This window comes from Ascaphus truei, chromosome 1 (genome assembly GCF_040206685.1).
Source record: "Ascaphus truei isolate aAscTru1 chromosome 1, aAscTru1.hap1, whole genome shotgun sequence".
NCBI classification, from domain to species: Eukaryota; Metazoa; Chordata; class Amphibia; order Anura; family Ascaphidae; genus Ascaphus; species Ascaphus truei.
This window is the reverse complement of record NC_134483.1, coordinates 242,315,530-242,337,509: the sequence shown is the minus strand read 5'-3', so window position 1 is coordinate 242,337,509 and position 21,980 is coordinate 242,315,530.

Sequence of the window (21,980 nt, the reverse complement as noted above, 5' to 3'; positions counted from 1 at the left end):
ACCTAATGTTACCAGGTGTGGTGCTTTACCTGTTGGGCTCACAGGAGGGCTGAGCTTCCGCCACGGGGAACCTTGGGCACGTATAATATTATGAGTAACCTCGTACTCGGTGCAGCGCCTCCACCTGCGATGGCTCCCACCAGAGAGGGAGTGGTTCCTCGCAGGACAATATATATCACTACACACACAGCATGTAAACCAACCTACTGCTGCGGCACAGTTTATTCGAGCATTTGTCCGTTCTGTGCCGCAGCAGTAGCCTGGCGCGCGCCCGAGTGTGACGGGCGCACGCCGAAGCAGCGTAAGAGCGCCCTCCGATCGGGGCGCTCTCCCTACCGCTGCCGGGTCCGCCGGGTCCCCCGGAACCCCCTGCCGCTGTCCCGCGATCGCGGGACACCAGGGCTCCCTCGGGGAGCCCCTGGACACGCGTGCAGGGGGCGCACGCTCCCGATGACGCGTGACCGCGCATCTATGACGCGCGGCACGCCGAGGGGCGGCCACTAGCAAGCCGGGAGATTTCCCGGCTTGCGGTACCGACCACACTTCAATAAAGTGTGTCGGTAGTGTATGACTTTACTAGTGCAAATGTAATTGTGCATATGATAAACAGGTGTCCCTCCCTAGAGGAGACACTAACTACTGCGTCTCGCAGGACGCGATCCCCTTCCACCGGGTGATCCCACCCCGTGTCCAGTAACCCCACACAATATGTCCCTTCAGGTGAGAAAGATATGTGTGACTGCGCAGCCAATAGTCCCGTGTGAGTACTGTGTTGGTGCACTTTATAATGATACCTGCCCTGGCTCCAGCCACGGGTGCCGCTATACCACTGGGTTTGGATCTGGTGTGATGTCCTCCTACGCATGGGGTGACTTCTGGCGTGGATAATATCACCGCAGCTCCGCACCGTCTGTAACTTGGCGGGAATCTGTTTGCTGCCGGCAAACCACAGTCACTGCTTGGCGTGGCCTCCGGGAAGATAGTCTTTTCATATAATATATATAGGGGTCTGAGCCCAGACCTCTGATGGACGCGCAGCGTCCGCTGTGCCCTTAACTAACTTCTGAATAATAATGGGCAGGATTCCTAACCTGGGACCTGTCCCTGAAAAAACACAAAACTACTGGTGGCTCAGGGCTGTCTGGGGCCTAGGGGGCTGCTAGCCTAGTGCAGGGAGTCACTGACTCCTGCACCCTACCTCCATCCCCTTGCTGCTCCGATCGCCGACTGACTAACGTGCTCAGAGCCCGCAAAATGTATCTAATCTCTTCTGCAGGGAGATTCTGTAGCCCTATTCACTCCCTGGGGTCATGTGGGGTGCTCCTTAGGCTCATGGGATATGTAGTCCCTCTCTAGAGCCCTCTTCTGATTGGCTGCCTCTCGCACGCTATCACTTTTGCAAGATGGCGTCGCCCTGCTCGGGAGCCGCCGGGAACCTCCGGAGCACCGGAGTGCTCCATTCTCGGCCCCCACCCTCCAGAAGTGCCGGCGGGTCTGTCGAGTGACCCCTGGCAGCGGAGGTAACGAGGGGGGGGGGGGGCACGGGACAGAGGGGACCTGGCTACATCCTCCCCCTGGTAAAAAACCCCAACGACCTCGCTTGGGACACAACTCAACCATGTACAGAAATTATATAATAAAAATGCAGTTCAATTATATAACTTAGCACATTCGCATTGACTTTATACGATGTTGCACAATTTTGTGAGCATCACAAACACAGATTGGATTTTGCTCCGAGACTACTGCTGAGCCTCATAATGGGGTGCCCCAATTTGATCATAGGTTACCCGATTTGGAGGGTACCTGACTCTCTGGCTCCTTCGGAGCTGTTCTTCTGCAACTCCCTCAGGGGAGTAATAACCACAGTCCTGAGGCTCAGCCTCTTCCCTTGAGGGGAGAAATGTCTCTGAACAGTCTCTGTTTGTCACGCTGCGATCTCCACAAACAGGACTAGACCGCGGGGCTGAGGTGGGGATGTATATAACCGCCGCCATACAACCACGGAGCCAGGTCCGGAATGCGTTGTCGGAGTCGTGGAGCTGAGTCGGGGCAGGAGAGTTCAGGGAAGCCGTGGTACTTGCCGTGATCCGGGGTTGGAGAGAGAAGAAACGTCGTTATCCGAAGCCGTGATCAAAGAGTGGAGAGAACGGGGGTCCAATAACAAGCCGAAGTCCAGGGGTAGAAAAGAGACAGGTCCAGGTACAAGCAGGGGTCACAACACGAGTCAGGCAAGGCACAGGAACAGACAAGATCCAAGAAGCAGCAAGCACAGCACAACAGTGTTTATGTCCAGCAAAGTGAAAGTGAAACAGGAAGGCATTTAAAGGGGAAGGCACCAATAGGAACTAGCAGATGATGACCTCACACATAAGCCATGAGCCGATAGGGTAGTGCAGGATTGGCTGCTGGTGTAACACAGCTGATGCTGCTAGTGTTCGTTGGTGTGCGGTGTGCACGCGTACGAGGAGTGCGACGCAGAGTGGGTGCCGTGGTGATACTGCAGGAGCGCGCCTCAGCGGGTGAAGCATTGCGCAGCTGCGTACGCATCGATAGCGGACTGTGAATGTCAGAGGTACAGCCGCGTGATGCGTCCTGGGGGCGGAGCCTGGCGCGATCCTGACACTGTTTGGCACAAAGCACGGGCTCTGTGGATCCAAAGGCTGGCCTGTTGGTGCCACCTTAGTAGGCGTTGGCCTACTGGGCCCTTTACCCGTAGCTCCTCCGGGAGATGCCCCTTCTGTGGAATAGTCCCTTTGAGAGGGTCCTTCCATAGGGTCTTCAGGAGTTTCAGAGTGGGTTTCGTTATTTACAGTCTCTTGACCCATCTCTGATAAGTCGGACTCACCGTTGAGCGGTGTGGCCAGTATTTCGGCTTCCTCATCTCCCATCGGCTTCCTCATCTCCCACTTGTGGAATGGGGAGAAGATGGTTACGGTGCCATACCTTTACCCGGCCTTCAGTGTCTTTGATGCAATAGACCGGGAGGCCAGGCATCTGAGATTCTATTTTATATACACCGTCTCTCCATCGGTCGGCCAATTTGGGTTTTCCTGGGACTCCCAGATTTCGAAGCAACACAGCGTCTCCAGGACGAAGCTCCCGATATTTGACCTTATGATCGTATCGCCTTTTATTGTCAGCATTTAGCTTAGCTGTAGACTTCTCAGCCTGTTGATAGGCCTGCTGCAAGCTGTCTTTAAGTCTTTGCACATATTTGAAATGGGTAGCATTATGTATCCTATCCGTCGAGACTCTAAGGCGTACATCTACTGGCAGTCTCGCCTCTCGCCCGAACATGAGGAAGTATGGGGAGAATCCAGTTGACTCGTGTCTGGTACAATTGTACGCGTGCACCAGGGCCTCCACGTGTCGACTCCATTCAGTCTTCTGAGCTCCCTTTAGTGTTCCAAGCATATCCGATTAAATCGTTCTGGCAAAGCGTCTCCTTCGGGGTGATACGGGGACGTTCGTGATTTGGCAATGTTCAGCATATTAGCAATTCTTGGATCAGAGTGCTCTCAAAATCCCGACCTTGGTCTAAGTGAAGGCGATTTGGAAGACCGTAATAAACGAAGTACTTTTCCCATAATATCTTCGCCACCGTGATAGCTTTCTGGTCTTTAGTGGGGAAGGCCTGGGCATACCGGGTGTAATGGTCCGTGATGACCAGCATGTTGCATATTCCTCGGCTATCAGGCTCAATGCACAGAAAGTCCATACACACAAGGTCCATGGGACCAGAACTTTTCAGATGGCCCATAGGCGCTGCTCTGGTAGGCAGGGTCTTGCGTTGGATACACCGCGAACAACGGCGACAATGGCGTTCTACTGCCTCTCGCATCTTGGGCCAGAAAAAGCGGTCTCGGACCAACCCAAATGTCTTCTCTACACCGAGATGTCCATGCTCATCATGTAGGGAATTTAACAAAATGTACTGAAAGTTCTTAGGGAGGACTAGTTGTCGTCTGTCCGGGTGGTTGTGATATTACACCACCCGATAGAGTAAACAGTTATCGATTTCGAATTCGTCCACTTCCCGCATGAGTGAGGCAACCAAGTCGTTGGGAGAACGCTTCAGAAGGGCTGGATTCTTCTTTTCAATGGCTTGCCTAATGATACTAATGACAGGATCTCGTATTTGGTAGTCTACCAGATCTTTCCACCGTAGCACTTTGTCATGAGTTATGTTCATTCCCTTTGGATCGCAGTAGGCGGCTGGGACAGCCTGCGACTGGCATCCCAAGGAATCTGCAACCCTTAATTTTGAGAAGGCCACTTGATCGTTTATGATGGCGGCGGTGCTACACATAGCTCACACCCCTGGTCCTGGAAGTTCTTCCCATTCCTCATCATCTTGAGTAGCACTTAGCCCTGGCCGTCGGGAGAGGGCATCAGCCCCGACATTCAAGGGTCCCGGCTAATACTTCAGGGAGAAGCGGTAATTGTTCAGGGCTGCCAGCCATTGGTGTCCTGCTGCATCCAATTTGGCCGAGGTATTGATGTACGTGAGGGGATTGTTATCCGTCCTTACCTCAAACGTAACACCGTGGAGCTTTTCGGTGATCGCCCATTTGAGAGCCAGGAACTGCAGTTGTGGACAGGGTATTTCTGTTCACTGGGTGTCAGACTGCGGCTGATGTAGGCTACAGGCCGAAGGCCCTCGGGGTGCTTCTGGTGCAGGACGGCATCCAGTCCATTAAGACTGGCATCCACATGCAGAATGTATGGTTGTTCGGGATCAGCATACGCAAGCACCGGCGCTTCGGTCAGGCTTTTCTTCAACTTCAGGAAGGCCTGTTCACATGCAGGCATCCATTTATCGCCAATCAGTTGACGGGCCGATGTGGCCTACTTTCCTGTATCTTCGGGGTATATTTTCACCAGATTGTTCAGGGGTTTAGCTCGACTAGAGTACCCTTCCACGAAGCGACGGTAATACCCACAGAACCCCAGGAAGGATCGTAGTTCCACGACATTCTCGGGACGCGGCCAGTTCACGACCGCTTCTACTTTGGCTGGGTCGGTGGCGATTCCTTGAGCAGACACGATGTGTCCCACGTAGGTCACCGAGGTGTGACAAAACCGACACTTGTCGAGGGACAATTTCAGTCCTTCTTTCCCAAGACGGTCTATCACTTTAAGCAGTCTCTCTTCGTGCTCTTCCAGGGTCCTTCCGAAGACAATGATGTCGTCCAGGTAGAAGAGACACTCCCGAGGGTTCATGTCCCCGATAGTCTTCTCCATCAGTCTTTGGAAGGTATCAGGGGCCCCACATATACCTTGGGGCATACGTGTAAATTGGTAGAACCCCAGGGGGCAGACGAAGGCTGTTTTCTCCTGATCCTCTGCATTCATGGGTACCTGATAGTACCCAGATCGTAGATCGAGCTCGCTGAACCATTGGCTTCCGTTCAGAGCATTCAGGATCCCTTCAATGCGAGGAAGGTTGTACTGGTCCGGTATCGTACGATTGTTCAGGGTTCGATAGTCGACACACAGTCGTACAGATCTGTTTTTTTCCTCACCACCACTATGGGAGAGGCGTAAGGGCTCCGAGACTCCGTCAAAATCCCAGCGGTCTCCATTTCTTGCAAGACGTTCCTCATATCGTCCACATCCCTAGGGGCGATGCGACGAGAGCGTTCACGGAACGGAGTTGCATCACTCAGTCTAATGGCATCTTGAGCGCTGCGACTGTACCCCACACCCATCTCACTCGTGGAGAACACAGTCCGTCGTTTATTCAACTGTGTTGTCAGCCGCTCTTTCCACTCAGTGGGCAATGTCGACTCGCCGAAGTTGAAGTCCAGATCGACTAACCGCTCACTCGCTGCCGCCGCATTCACCTGGGGCGTTGTTTCCACAGGGCTAACCGGATATATGCAACCCAGACTCTGTCCGGCATCAAGTTCCATCGGGAATGGGGAGATGTTCTGCACATATACGTAGGTTCGTAGAGGGATTTTAGTCGTCCACTCCCTCACTTCGGGTAGTACCCTATACCCTCTCTGAACTTCTTCCTCAGGGGTACTCTCCAGAGAGAACAGCTGATCGTTCTCATCTTGCTCGGTATAACAGCACCAGACGGCCATTCATTGCACTCCCCCTGGTAATATGGTCGTCAGTCCACGTTGACGATTGTAGAGATCCTCGTGATGCTCCAAGGCATATACCCGGTTGCACTCCTCTCGTAGGATGGGATCTAGGAGCGTATTGGCCAGCGGCAACTCGTTGTTCTCTTTCAGGTATGCTCTGATTACAGCTTGTACTATATCAGTTTTGGTTCCCAAGATGATCGGATACTTGCACTGGTCTTGGGGCTCTGGGCATACCATTGCCGCTACATACATGGGGTGTTTCTTGCCGGTGTTCAGTTGGAGTATTTCCAGTTGAACCCTTACAATCCCATCGATGGGGTAGTCTTCATTACTTAACCCCCTAACCTTCATATGTTCGGCCGACCTTAGGGGGCAGTGTCTACGGTGCTGGTCATAGAACTTGCGGTATAAAATGGTCACTTGGGATCCGGTGTTCAGTAGGGCAGATGCATAGATCCCTTCCAGTACAACAGGCACGATGGCCGAGGGGTCTACTTGACTGTAAGCTTACCTTGGTAAGGCGTCATCACTGGGGCCGGAGTCCGAAGGAGCATCTTTGGTTCCAGTAGGGGTTTCTGGGTTAGACTCTGCCATTTGTATGCGGCAGACCATTGATCGGGCTGAATTTCCTCTATCGGGAGGTTTTTCCTCTGGAGGATCCTCCCTCTCTGGACAATCGCTGGAGAAGTGGCCCTTCTTCCAGCAGTTATAGCAAACGACTTCGCGGCATTCACAACGACACTTGTACGTGGAAGATGATCTCTCGGAGGTACGGCCCTTCCCGGCAGGCGATTTGTGAGTCACCTCCTCCTCCTGGTTGGAAGATTTCTTACCCTTTGGGGCGGAGGGGACAGAGGTGTCATCCTTGGTCTTTTTGGAGTCATGAAAATGTAGCTGCACCTCATGTCCTCTGATGTGACGCAACAATTCCATGTAGCTGGGTGGTACAGCAGCGATCGGAGCGGCCCGCATCATTATAGCTATGGAGTGGCTAGGCAACGACCCCTTTAGTAGCTGTTTGAGTCGGTACTGGTCCACTTCGGCAACTGAAATGATGTTTTTGGACAGGAGGTTCCCCAACAACAGCTGTAGTTTGCGGACGAAGGCAGACAAATCCTCTCCTTCTTTTTGGCGAAGAGCTTTCAACTGGGCCATCAGCTCATCCTCGTCGTCTTCTCGGGTCTAGGACTGAGTGAGCATTTCCACCAGTTCCTGTGCCATAACTTCTCCTTCCACTTCATGATGTGTCCGTACCAGTATGGAGGCTTGGGCTCTGAGACACTCAACCAACCTCTGCCTTTTGCTGGCTTCAGACCACGACCACTCCGCTATTACTTGGAGAGTATGTTCCCGCCATGTTTCGATCCCTTCTTCTCCTGAAGGCGTTGGTAGAATCCTAGAAAAGGCTTTTAGTTTCCGGTAGCTCTGTGCTTGAGACGAGATGGTTTTGGCTTCTACTAGTTGAGAGGCTGTCAAATTCAAGGAAAGACTTCCACTAAGGGGCTGACTACTTTTTCCAGTTCCTACGCTAGGCATGGTTGGGGGGACTGCCTGACCGTCTATCAGGAGTAGGCGAGATGGGTGGACTCCCCGCCCAGCTGCTGACCCCTCCTACACCACTCGGAGTGAAGGAGACCTTAGGGGGACCTACCCTGTGAGGAGTACTGGTCACCCGTTGGGTCGTGGTTGGCCCATTATTGGTGGACGGTTCTCCGGGAGCCTGTGTGTCAAGATATATCATGGGACAGTCCTCTGTGGAGGGCTCTGATAGGTTTAATACATGGGGAACAGTCTCTGAACATATGTCGCGTTCGGTGGCCAGGAGGTAGGTGGTCCCCCGGCCGTCAGCATCAAGTTTATAGTCTACCACCCAGGCGGTGGTCAGTCCCGGACAATTCCTTACTTGCTTGCGCACTGCGAATAAGTCCGTGTCGTTTGACACTCCCGCCACTGCGACCACGCGTCTTGGGAACTTGCGGCACGCTGAGGCCCAGTCATGGACTTCTTGCTTTGACAGCACAGACATGATGGCGTTTAATTCGGAAAATTTGATATGGAATAGGGCACCCCAGGTCTGATCTCAGCAGCGCCTCCAAACGTAACGGATATTCCCCCACCCAATCGCAGATAGAGTGTAGGTGCGGAGAACCTAATGTTACCAGGTGTGGTGCTTTACCTGTTGGGCTCACAGGAGGGCTGAGCTTCTGCCACGGGGAACCTGGGTCACGTATAATATTATGAGTAACCTCGTACTCGGTGCAGCGCCTCCACCTGCAATGGCTCCCACCAGAGAGGGAGTGGTTCCTCGCAGGACAATATATATCACTACACACACAGCATGTAAACCAACCTATGACTTTACTAGTGCAAACGTAATTGTGCATATGATAAATAGGTGTCCCTCCCTAAAGGAGACACTAACTACTGCGTCTCGCAGGACGCAACCCCCTTCCACCGGGTGATCCCACCCTGTGTCCAGTAACCCCACACAATATGTCCCTTCACGTGAGATAGATATATGTGACTGCGCAGCCACTAGTCCCGTGTGAGTACTCTGTTGGTGCACTTTATAACGATACCTGCCCTGGCTCCAGCCACGGGTGCCGCTATACCACTGGGTTTGGATCCGCCGTGATGTCCTCCTACGCGTGGGGTGACTTCCGGCGTGGATAATATCACCGCAGCTCCGCACTGTCTGTAACTGGGCGGGAATCTGTTTGCCGCCAGCTGGCCGCAGTCACTGCTTGGCGTGGCCTCCGGGAAGATAGTCTTTTCATATAATATATATATAGGGGTCTGAGCCCAGACCTCTGATGGACGCGCAGCTTCCGCTGTGTCCCTAGCTAACTTCTGAATAATAAGGGGCAGTATCCCTAACCTGGGGCCTGTCCCTGAAACAACACAAAACTACTGGTGGCTCAGGGCTATCTGGGGCCTAGGGGGCTGCTGGCCTAGTGCAGGGAGTCACTGACTCCTGCACCCTACCACCTTCCCCTAGCTGCTCCGATTGTCGACTGACTAATGTGCTCAGAGCCTGCGAAATGTATCTAATCTCCTCTGCAGGGAGATGCTGTAGCCCTATTGGCTCCCTGGGGTCATGTGGTGCGCTCCTTAGGCTCATGGGATGTGTAGTCCCTCTCTAGAGCCCTCTTGTGATTGGCTGCCTCTCGCACGCTATCACTGCGCATGCGCAATGTCCCTGGCTGGCCGCCGCATGCGGGGACTCACTGCGCATGCGCGAACTTGCGCAAGATGGCGACGCCCTGCTCGGGTGCCACCGTGGACCTCCGAGTGGGACCGCCGGGTGCCGCCGGGGACCGGAGTGCTCACTGCTCAGCCCACACCCTCCAGACGTGCCGGCGGGTCTGTCGAGTGACCCCCGGCAGCGGAGGTAACGAGGGGGGGTGGGTTGCGGGACAGAGGGGACCTGGCTACATACAGAAATAACGCAATGCTACTCAGGGTTTGGAAGTGAGTAAGGGCAGCTTTTGGCTGGTGCTAAATGTTGTAGTGTTATTCTCATGCATTAATAGTAATGGAGGCCTGAAAATTTCCGTCCATAGTTAGGTGAAGTGCTCATTACCATATGATTTGCATATAATAAGCCATGTCCCTTAATGTATCATTCCGTTATTTTTAAGGAAAATGGATGAACATCGTAGCGCTAACGACTTCTGGGGATATGCGTTACAGGTATTGATACCTTAACATGAGATAACATTACATAAAAATAATTATCGACCTTTTGAGGATCAAACCCTTAATCTGAAAAGGACAGTTAATATTAATGATTATGGTCCGGTGTTGAGAATTCATTATTATTCATTGGAGTAGAATTTTTACACTAACTCCATGAAAAATAGGTGAGTCAAACATTCCAACTGAACCAAATAGGATATACGGTTTTGAAATGTGTAGTCGGACTATAGAGTTCCACCACTTAGTAGAGCCTTTAAAAATCAAAACCTGATGCAAAACTGACCTACCTAGATATAGCTTTCAAAATTCTGAAATCATGACTCTCTTGTGTATTGAATTGTATATTGGGTTTCAGGCATATATTAGAATTCATTTGTTATATTATTATTGTGCACTGTTTAAAGTCTCTGTTTGTTAATTTGTTTTTAAATGTGTTCTTTGCATCACTCTCTTTGAGGCTGTAATATAGTGGGGGCGTGCACTGCAGTTATAGTTGGCTGTGGTTAGCCGGACATTGTATGCTAGGGCCGCGCTCGCGCATGGTAAGGAGCGTGGAGCCAGGCGATAGTATTGAAGACTCTGAAAAGTAAGTATTCGCGCCACTTCCGCAATGTATGTGTGTGTGTGACGTATGTGTGTGTATGTGTGTGTGTGTGTGTGTGTGTATGTGTGCACAATATTAATAAATAATTTATTCTCACAGCATGTTTTTTTTTTAATTTTTAATACACACACACACACAGCTTCCCCCGTGACACACCGTGACACACAGTGACACACACAGTGACACACACACACACAGTACCTTCCAAGCCGGTCACTCACAGCAGCACGGACCGTACACACACAAAGTGTGCGTCACGTGCATGAGCGTTCGCACAGGCACGCACGCCCACTATATTACTGGCTTAAGCAATTGCGATGAATATGCATGATTGGATCAAGATAAAGAGCACCTACCATGCTAACTTTCTCACTCCCTAATTAAGTGCTAACTGCACAAAAACATTGAAATTATTTTATTACTGTATGTCAATATGTACGTGGTGACATCAGACCTGTCAGGTTTGTACTTTGAGAATATGTTGTAACCATTAACACCATTGTCCTCTCACATCTAAGTGAAGACTTTTCTGTTACCTTGCATCTGATTGATGAATTGTAACATTCATTCCAGTACTGTATAACAAGAGAAAAAATAGGACCAGCTCAAAAAATAAGAAAATGAGAGATCTGTAAAAAATAAAAAAAATGTATAGCTAGTGTACGTAGGATAAATAGGTAAAGAGGTGCCAGAAAGACTAACTCAATATAATTCCCAAAATAAAAATAGTCCACAGCTCCAAAGTAATGAAAAGTGCAAATAGCTTTCAGTTTATTTAGACAATTTCCAAAACAGCAGGAGACATAGGGGTCTATGCACTAAGCAGCGAAAAAAAGCATTAGCCAGTTTTTGAATTCGCTATGTTTTTGGCGTGTTAAACTCACTGTATGCTAGAAGGGCCGAATCCCTGGTGAATGAATGCACCACCACCATTTGATAAAATGGCGAGTAACCTGTGGCGAGACAGCTGCCTGGCGAGAAGCTGCCGAGAAGTTGTCCCCTGCCGAGATATGTCTGCAGCAAAGAGAGATCCGCCTCTCTCTCTGCGCAAACATCAGCACATTAAAAATTATTTTATAAACCATTTTTATTCATTGTGTACATGTGCAGGGTGTCTCCGGAGCTGAACCGCATTGGTTTCATGTCCGGGGACCCCCTGTTTCCCGAGATACAGGCCCCTTTATGAGGTGCCGGTATCCCTCTGCATTTAAAGGTCCCGATCACGTGACCGCAGAATGTAAACAAAGCAGAGGGATACCAGCACCCACTAAAGTGCCTGAATCTCGGAAAGCAGGGGTCCCCGGACCTAAAACCAAAGCGGTTCAGCTCCGGAGACCCTCTGCACATCTACATATCAATAAACAATCATTCCTTACCTTTGCGGCTATGTGCTATGGTAACGAAGCAGCATGAATATATTTTTAAGAATACTGTACAGTGAGCAGGGTTCCCCTGAGCTGAACCGCATTGCTTTGTGGACCAGGGACCCCCTGCTTCCCGAGTTACAGGCCCCGGTATGTGTCATCGGGTGGGCAGTGTCGCCGCCATCTTTATAGCGTCCCATACGCGACGTGCCCACTATAAAGATGGCGTCGACACTGTAATCGATGCCCCAAACCGGGGCCTGTAACTCGGGAAGTAGGGAGTCCCTGAGCCAGAATTCAATGAGGTTCAGCTCAGGGGACCCCCTGCTCCCGCACAATATTATTAAAATACATAAATTCTGCTTCATTACCATAGCAGATAGCCGCTAAGGCAATGAAGGGGTTAACGCATAATACTGCACCGACACACTTTATTCGAGCAAATACCCAGTATGTACCTGGCAGATACCTGGAATGCGCCGCTCCTCACCTCTGACAAGCCCCGTTGCGTTTGCCTTCCCAGCCTGGGTTCATGCCTGGCTGACGGGCGGCTGATCTGTTAAATGATAATGATTAGGATTTAATAGGCTGCAATGCTTCGCGTGTCTACCAGATGGCATAAATTCATGAATTGTAATGCAGTATATATATATATATATACTGTGCAGTATTGCAGCCAGCGGGAATAAAATGCTTCAATCCCTGCCTGGAAAATACCTCAATGCACTCTGGCAGAAAACAGTCACAAACCTCAATACACCCGGGTATACCCGAATTCGTGGGACTAGCCGAGCTCGAATAAAGTGTGTCGCCAGTGTAGCATGTTTATTGGGGACAATTGCCCCCAATAAACATTGCAATACACAACATACAATACAGTAATGGGCAAAATTACTATTAACCACAAATGGATAATAGTGCAGTTGTCCATTTAAAATACATAAAGAACAATAAATACATTAAATACATATAGCACTCACCCATGTCCGGCTGCCACGATGAAGGCCATCCTCATTTTCATCCTGCTAATGCCCCATCCGCTTCTGCAAAACAGAAACAAGAATAAAAACATCCAATGTAATGTCCCCTAACCCCTTACTCACCATAGCGGTTAGTAACCGCTACAGTCATTAAGGGGTTAACCCACCCTCACCCACCACTCGGGAGGCCTACATACCCTCCCCCAATAACCCCCCACCCCGTGATGCCTAATCACCCTCACCCACTACCCACAAGGGAGGCATACCCACATACCCTTGGGGCCAATACCCCCTCCCCCCACCCCAACACATACAGTACAATAATGTGCCAAATAACTATTATCCAGATAGGGATAATAGATTATTTGGCCATTATTAAACACATTAACTAGCATAGTAAAATAAAGAAACTTCTACTGACCTCATCAATAAGAAGGCCCCGTCGCCATCATAATCCTTGTAGTCCGTTGCCAAAATAATACATAGCCAATACATTGCAATTACATTCACATATCAATGAACCCCTTAATCACCTTATCAGATACTAACCGCAAAGGTAATTAAGGGGTTAAGCCACCCTGGCCCGATACCCACCCTTCACACATTCCTTTGTACAGTGGCTTCATCATGCAATTTTTTTTAAAATAAAAATACTATATATATATATATATATATACACACATACACACATATATACACATGATGAACCAATATACAAATAAATGTCTCAGGGTTAACAAAAACATGCTTAAATAAAAATATCACTTCTCTATAACATCCACAATGAAATACAATGCTATTTCCTAAACAAATCAAATGTAATCATCCAATCTAATGCATCAAATGCCAATCCAAAGCCTCAAATGCCACTCAAAACATTGCATTTACATTGTATACATGATGCATAAAATCTAAGCAACATGTAGACGCTGCAAATCAATGTTAACAATACAATATTCCAAAGAAAATAGCATTACATCAAAAAAAGTATACTATGTAATCCAATAAAGTCACCATCAATCAATTTGCATACATTAATTACATCCCAAAACAATTAAAATAGCATCCATACCAATTACACAATTAACTATAGCAACCGTTAAAGAGAACAAGTTACCATCATACAAAATAGAAGTACACCAAAAAATAAAACATACAAAATCAAGCCTCACCATGACCTAAAGTACAGTATACAAGCCCAAAAATTACATCTATCTAATTATAAAATACATTCAACACACATCTATGCATAGCAGCATAGCCAAAATCATTTAAAATAGTGCAAAGCAAGCTTTTCAAACACAATCATTTCTTACCCTGTATGTATATATCTCTCTAGACATACATACATAAATAAATACATACAGTGGCAAGAAATTATGTACAAAAAAAAAACCAACACATGTAAAAAGCAAGAAAAAAACAAGTTACATAAAATACATTTCTTTTCTTCACTTACCATTACTTGACCCACTCACCGACTCCCGTTGAACAGCTTACTCGCGAACCAATCCACGCACAGGAACCCATAAAATAATAAACCAGAAAAAAAGAAACATTACACTAAAAATCCAAAACAATCTACGGGTCTTCTAGTTGTAATTCATCTTCATCTGTATTCTTCTTTCTTTCAGATGCGGCTCTGTTCCGGGGTCTTCTTACGTCTGCTGCCACGCCCTTGTCTTCTTCTTCTTTAGGAGGTCCTTCCTCCTCGGCGTCTGGCTTCAAAATGAGACGACATAGGCTTTTAAAGGCCTATGACGTCACATTTTCGTCATGGTTTCCACGGCCCCGATTGGGCCGTGAAAACCATGTGCTTTGGCCAATAAAAATTTTTTTGATGACGTCACTTAAAGGCAATGAAAGCACAGCCAATCAGAATGGCTTTGCTTCAATTGCCTTTATGATGCCGTCATTAAAAGAAACATGGCCGGCCTCACATGGTACGGTAGCCAATCAGAGCGTGGGAAGTCTATCCCTACTCTGATTGTCTCTAGTACCATGTGACAGGCTTTCACGTCATATCCGTTCTCCCCCAAGCCTCTGTCACATGGTGTACTAGAGCCAATCAGAGTTGGGATGGAGTTCCCACGCTCTGATTGGCTACTGTACCATGTGAGGCCGGCCATGTTTCTTTTAATGATGTCCTCTTAAAGGCAATTGAAGCAAAGCCATTCTGATTGTAAATAAAAATACTATATATACGTTTGCTGTGAAGGGTTTTTGGCACTTTTTTTACTCACCATAACTTATATATATTATATTATATTATATATATTTTTTACTCACCATAACTTATATATATAGAAGGAAATATATATATATATATATATATATATATATATATATATATATATATATATATATATATATATATATATATATATACTGAGTTAAATTATATATATATAAGGAAAAAAGGAGGAGAGAGCGCACGCCCATAGCGTAAAATAGTATATTTAATGAGGGAAAGGGGAGGAGGGGGTAAAAAATGCACTTACAAAAGTACAATAAAATCAAGCATTGCGTGATATAATCACCACCATCCGGTTAGTACTGCATCATCTTGGGGCAATCCCAGTCTTCAAGTGTAACCCAGCAGATATCCAGGGCAGGTAATGCTGTGTAAGAGTCCTGGAAAGTGGCTCCGTATTGTTAAAGCCTCTGTAGCACTCGCGCATGGATCAGTCTGCTCCAGCGCTCGGTGATGACGTCAGTGTCAATGCGTCCGACTGATCCATGCGCGAGTGCTAACTTATAAAGATAATCAAATAATGAAGCAATCAAAAGCCAAATAAAGAACAAAAATAATTTTACCAAAAAAGAGATTCTATCTGGTTGAACCCTATTGCTATAATAAACAAAAATGTACTAAAGGCATATAGAAAAGTATGAAATCAATAATACTATGTGCAATAAGCATGAACATAGATAAAAATTTACCTTCAAACCAAGGGAAAAACACAGGGAAGAGAAAAGAAAAAAATGTTTGAACCAACTCATTCCCTGATCAGCAAATACAATAATGAATACAAAAATCCTGCAGCATGCAGAAATAGAGTAACCATGGTCATAGCACATAAATTGATGGAGACATAGTTAAGTACTGTTGCACAAAACATATGCTAGAGAAACTTGCAAATATGCAGATTGACAGAAACCACGATAGACAGTGTCACCATACAGCAGAGGGGGTTATACTCAGCTGTCGCCAAATTGCACATGGGTACAGTCTTCTGTGGTGAAGTTATCTCTGTCTTTGAAAAATTCCAATAAAGTCCATAGTTACTGTGCTGCAGGGGTCACGCCAGAGAGATCACATAAAGCTGCCAAACGAATACACTCTACGCGTTTCGGCCGTCGGTGGCCTTCATCCCGGAGTGATGGATTAAAAGTAGAGGCAAGCTAGTCTATATAGGAAATCATTTAAGTATATAGAGTTACTCCCACATCTCTAGACCAATAGTATGGGCACTATTCAATAGATGACATCATAAACACATTTGCAAACACTTGTCTAATCAAGGGCAACTCCCCTGAGTCGTTTAACCTTCCAGCTGATAAGCTCTACTGGCTGCACATGCGCAATAATAATGTACATACCTATTGACGTGCTTATTCAAAAATAGACATAAAAAGCAGTATACATAGTATCAAGATCATAAGTTACATTATACATCTATCCCACTTGCAATAATAAGTCTGAGGCCTTATTTGCGACCTCTTCGGCACTCATTAAGGTAACATGATGATTTATCTCAAAATCACCCGCGCAGGGTATGCCGGTCCTTGTAGTTTCCAAGCTTCTAATGCTTAGGTACAGCCTTCTCAGATCACATTGAAGTATCGCGATAATTGATGTTGAAAAACACAGGCGCATAGTATGCCGGTCCTTGTAGTCTGAATGCAATGAGTGATGATATCGAGGACTGAATATAGTATGTCAGGGTCTTTAGTGACGGGCGCAAGTGATGCCGGTCAGTGTGGTTACTTCATTGATCATGCGCAGGAGATGTACTGACTCCCGATCTGTAACCACCTCCCACTTGACAGGCCCTGACTGACGTCATCTTTGGATGTATACAGCGAGTCTGATGTTGTAGTAAACACGGTGAAGGTGATGATGAAATATGTACAAAAAGAGACAAGAGTGTTAGGTATACACATAACAGTTTCAGTATAATACAGAGCAAATATAAATTTAAAAGGAACTACTCATTTAAAATAATAAATAGTAAAACAGCAGAGAGACAGAGACAAGAAAGAGTGGGTAAGTAGCCAATGATGCTGCAATGATGTTACAGATCTCACTGCTACGCTGAAAGAAGGGTACTCACTAAAACAGAGTAAGAGGCAGAGCATATAAAAAAATGGAGGGAAGGGAAGAAAGGGGGAATACAAGAAACTGACAGGAGGGGAAGAAAGAAAGAAAAAAAAAAAAAAGGTCAATAAAGAAACAAAAAAGGGGGGGAAAAAAAAAAAGAAGAAGGGAAAAAGGGAGAAAAAGAAAAAGGAGGAAAAAACTCCCAAAGAGACACTACAGAAACATAGCAAACCCAAGGGAATCGTTCATTCCCCTAGGTTGCATGGTATTGAGGAGGACGATCCAGCGACATTCCTTTTTGAGTAAAGCTTTTTCTAGATCCCCGCCTCGAATGCCCAAAGATATTTTGTCAAAAGCAAAGGCCGACATACAAGTACTGTCTGATGCATGACACTGAAAAAAGTGTCTAGCTACAGATGTAATTTTCTTGCAGGCATCCAAATCCCGCTGTGCTGATCGAATGTTCCTTGTATATTCAAGGATCCTGAACTGGAGTTCACGTGTGGTCATGCCAACATATTTGAATTGGCAGGGGCAGGTTAAACAGTAGATAACACCCTTAGACTTACAATTAAGGGTGTATCCAATGTTATAGATTTTGGTCTGATCACTATTTGAAAATTTGGCAGTCTGCAGCATGTATTTGCAGGCTGAACAGTTGTTACATTTAGAAAAGCCTGTTTTTCTAATAGTGAGGAAAGTTTCGCTAGTGTGGGGAATATAATGACTGTGTACAAAACGGTCTTTTAAATTAGGAGACCGTCGACCCGTTAAGTTGACCCTATCACCTACTGCATCCCTAAGTTCCACATCAGTGCAAAGGATAGGCCAATGTTTCTGTAAGATAGATTTGAGGTCTCCCCACCTGTCATTATAGGTACAGCTAAACCCCGTTATAACGCGCCTCGTTATACCGCGATTCGGTTATAACGCGGTTTTCCCGTGGCTCCCGTTTTTAAAAAAAAAAAAAAAAAAATAGTTTTTTAAAAAAAATTTTTTACATTTTTTTTTTTGCACACTGCACACACTCACTGCACACACACTGCTCATTGCTCACACTGCCACACTGCACACACACTGCACACTGCACACACACTGCTCATTGCTCACACTGACACACTGCACACACTCACTGCACACACACTGCTCATTGCTCACTGCCACACTGCACACACACTGCACACTGCACACACACTGCTCATTGCTCACACTGACACACTGCACACACACTGACCACACTCACGCACACTCACACACACTTACGCACACTCACGCACACTTACAGACACTCACACACACTCACACACACACACACACACACACACACACACTTACACACACTTAGACACTCACACACACTCACACACACTTACACACACTTACACACACTTAGACACTCACAGACACTCACACACACTCACACACATGCACACACACTCACACACACTCACACACACTCACACACACTTACACACTCACAGACACTCACACACACTCACACACACTTACACACACTTAGACACTCACAGACACTCACACACACTCACACACACTCACACACACTCACACACACTCACACACACTCACACACACTTACACACTCACAGACACTCACACACACTCACACACACTTACACACACTTACACACACACTCAGACACTTACACACACTCACAGACACTTACCCACACTCACACACCCATATACACACACACACTTTCTCTCCCATATATACATACACACACACTCTCTCACTCTACACAGACGGGCCGCGACCAGCACCACCACCCGCTCCCCCCCCTCCTCCCGCGCAGGCAGCGGGAGCACCGGGGACAGCGGTGGGGAGAAGAAACCCCCCGCTACAACCTCCATGCAGGCAGCATGGTTCTGAGGTAAGCGGCGACCTGAGGGACATCCCCACTCCCATCTCCTGCCCCGCGGCCTGTCCCGCGGTGACAGGGTGAAGCGGGGACAGGAGGGACATCCCCGCTCCCATCTCCTGCCCCGCGGCCTGTCCCGAGGTGACAGGGGGAAGCGGGGACAGGAGGGACATCCCCGCTCCCATCTCCTGCCCCGCGGCCTGTCCCGAGGTGACAGGGGGAAGCGGGGACAGGAGGGACATCCCCGCTCCCATCTCCTGCCCCGCGGCCTGTCCCGCGGTGACAGGGTGAAGCGGGGACAGGAGGGACATCCCCGCTCCCATCTCCTGCCCCGCGGCCTGTCCCGAGGTGACAGGGGGAAGCGGGGACAGGAGGGACATCCCCGCTCCCATCTCCTGCCCCGTGGCCTGTCCCGAGGTGACAGGGGGAAGCGGGGACAGGAGAGACATCCCCGCTCCCATCTCCTGCCCCGCGGCCTGTCCCGCGGTGACAGGGGGAAGCGGGGAGCGGAGGGACATGCCCGCTCCCATCTCCTGTCCCGCGGGATGAATATGCGCTAAAGCGCGGCGGCCATTTTTTTTTCTCGCGACCCCGTTAGTAACGCGGTGGTCTCGGGGTGGACCCCGAGACCCGCGTTATAACGGGGTTTAGCTGTACCAATAAAACATATTATAGAATCATTATCCTTCTTTTTAGGTTGTAGTAGCATCTCACGTTTATTACTCTTACTGTGTTGATACCCTTGGTGAATGTATTTACAACTGTAGCCTCTGGAGGCAAACCTGTCGCGCATTTCAACAGCACAAGATTCGAAACATTCCTCTGTTGAACAATTACGTTTCAACCTAAGAAACTCACTTCGAGGAATGCCCCGAATCTGATGCTGCTGGTGGAAGCTGGAGGCATGCAAGATGGAATTTGTTGAAGTAGACTTCCTGAAGATGTCCGTAGCTATATTACCACCCCCATCGACAGAGATCTTGAGATCCAAGAAATCAACCGATGTGGTGCTTGATTTGCAGGTAAGTCTAATATTAAGTTTATTGTGGTTGAGCACATCAACGAAGCTCCTAAACTCTGTAGCAGATCCCTGCCAGAGAATAAGAATGTCATCGATGTATCTCAACCACAACAAAACATGTGAGGTCAAGTGAAGATTATCCTCACAGAACACTACCTCCCTCTCCCACAATCCCAAAAATAAATTTGCATATGATGGTGCACAGGTTGCCCCCATCGCTGTCCCTCTGGTCTGTAAATAAAATCTGCTCTTAAAAACGAAAAAATGATGATGTAAAATAAAAGACAAGAGTTGCAAAAGAAAATCAATAAGGTTAGGACTAAATTGTGACATTTTCAGAAAAAATTCCACAGCACACAGGCCATCCTTATGACTTATTGATGTATATAGAGCTTCCACGTCACATGTGGCCAAGATCGTATTAGCATCAACCGTGACACCGTCCAGTCGGGAAAGAGCATCCATAGTGTCACGAAGATATGACGGCAATGCTTCAACTGCTGGGCGAAAAAAGGGTCCAAAAAATTGCTGATGGGCTCAAAAAGGCTGCCAATACCGGCCACAATGGGTCTCCCTGGTGGGTTGATTGCGTTCTTATGTATCTTGGGTAACAGGTAGAATGTTGCTGTTACAGGATGTTTTGTAATCAGACTATCCCTGTTTTTAGTAGTAATTGTACCCAAGGCGCACGCTTCACTTAGAATGGTATCAAGTTCAATCTTGAACTTGTCCGTGGGGTCAGCTGTAAGTTCTGTATAACACGTTTTGTCTCTAAGTTGCTTAAAAGCTTCCCGTTCATACTGGGATTTAGGCCACAACACCACATTACCTCCCTTGTCCGCTGGTTTGAACTCGACCGTTGTCATTCTGCCGAGTTCCTTCACAGCTAGCCATTCACGAGAGGTAAGGTTTTTAGCCCCATGTCTTTCAGATAGCTTCATGATGTCATTTGCCACCAGGGATACAAATACCTCGATCTGTGGACAAGTCTGGAATGGTGGACAGAATGTGGATTTAGGACGAAATTGTGCGAGGACCCTAGACTCACTTAGGACAGGCTCTGTATCCGCTGTAAATTCACTTTCCATGTCACAGATAAGTTGACGTTCCATCATATTCCAACCTTCCACATCTTCTTGTAATGTTGTACTCATTTTGGATTTCGAATAGAATTTTTTCAACAACAGTTTGCGGCAGAACAAGTGTAAGTCCTTTATCCACTCAAACTTGTCAAGAGTGGAAGTGGGAGCAAATGACAAGCCCCTTTTGAGGATGTTGGTCTGGTCTACAGTCAAGATGACGTCTGACAAGTTTACCACCGTCAGTTCTTCTGAAACGGCTGTTTGCGTCACTTCTTTTTCCCTCTGTAGCCATAACGTTGCCTGTCGCGCAGTCTTCTTACGTCCCCTCCTTGTCCTCCTCTTGCGTTGTTGTTTTGGCCACCTCTGCCTAAAAAAGGTGCTCTGTCACCAAAGCCAACACTTTGTTGGGCATCTACGTCCGAGGATTCGGCTTCCGAAGACGTAAAGCCTGGAGAGACATCAGTTACATCAGTTTTGGGCACATTCTTTTTGCCATATCTTTTGCCCTTCTGCCAGCGGTACACATTATTAGTTTTGGAGTCACGCAAAAATTTAGTTTTCTTGATTGTTGTAATGTCCTCCTCAAATTTTGCCAATTCTAGCTCTATTTTAGAGATTAATTCAGTTGTATCAACCTCCATGTATTTTAGTATTAGCTCTGTTTCATCTACAATGTCCTTCAAAACACTCTCGTCATGTGCGATTAGGATGTGCATCAGTTGAAATGAACAGGTGCTAAGTGTAGTCTCCCATTGTTCCTTAAGTTTCATGTCATTAAATTGAAATGCTGGGAACGTCTGTAATCTCAGACCCCTTGGTATAAGTTTATTAAAAACACACTTTTCCAAGGCCGTCTTATTCCACCATACCCTAAGTTTTTTCTGGGTAAGTAATCTAAGTGTATGTAAATTATCCTTGTCTTTAC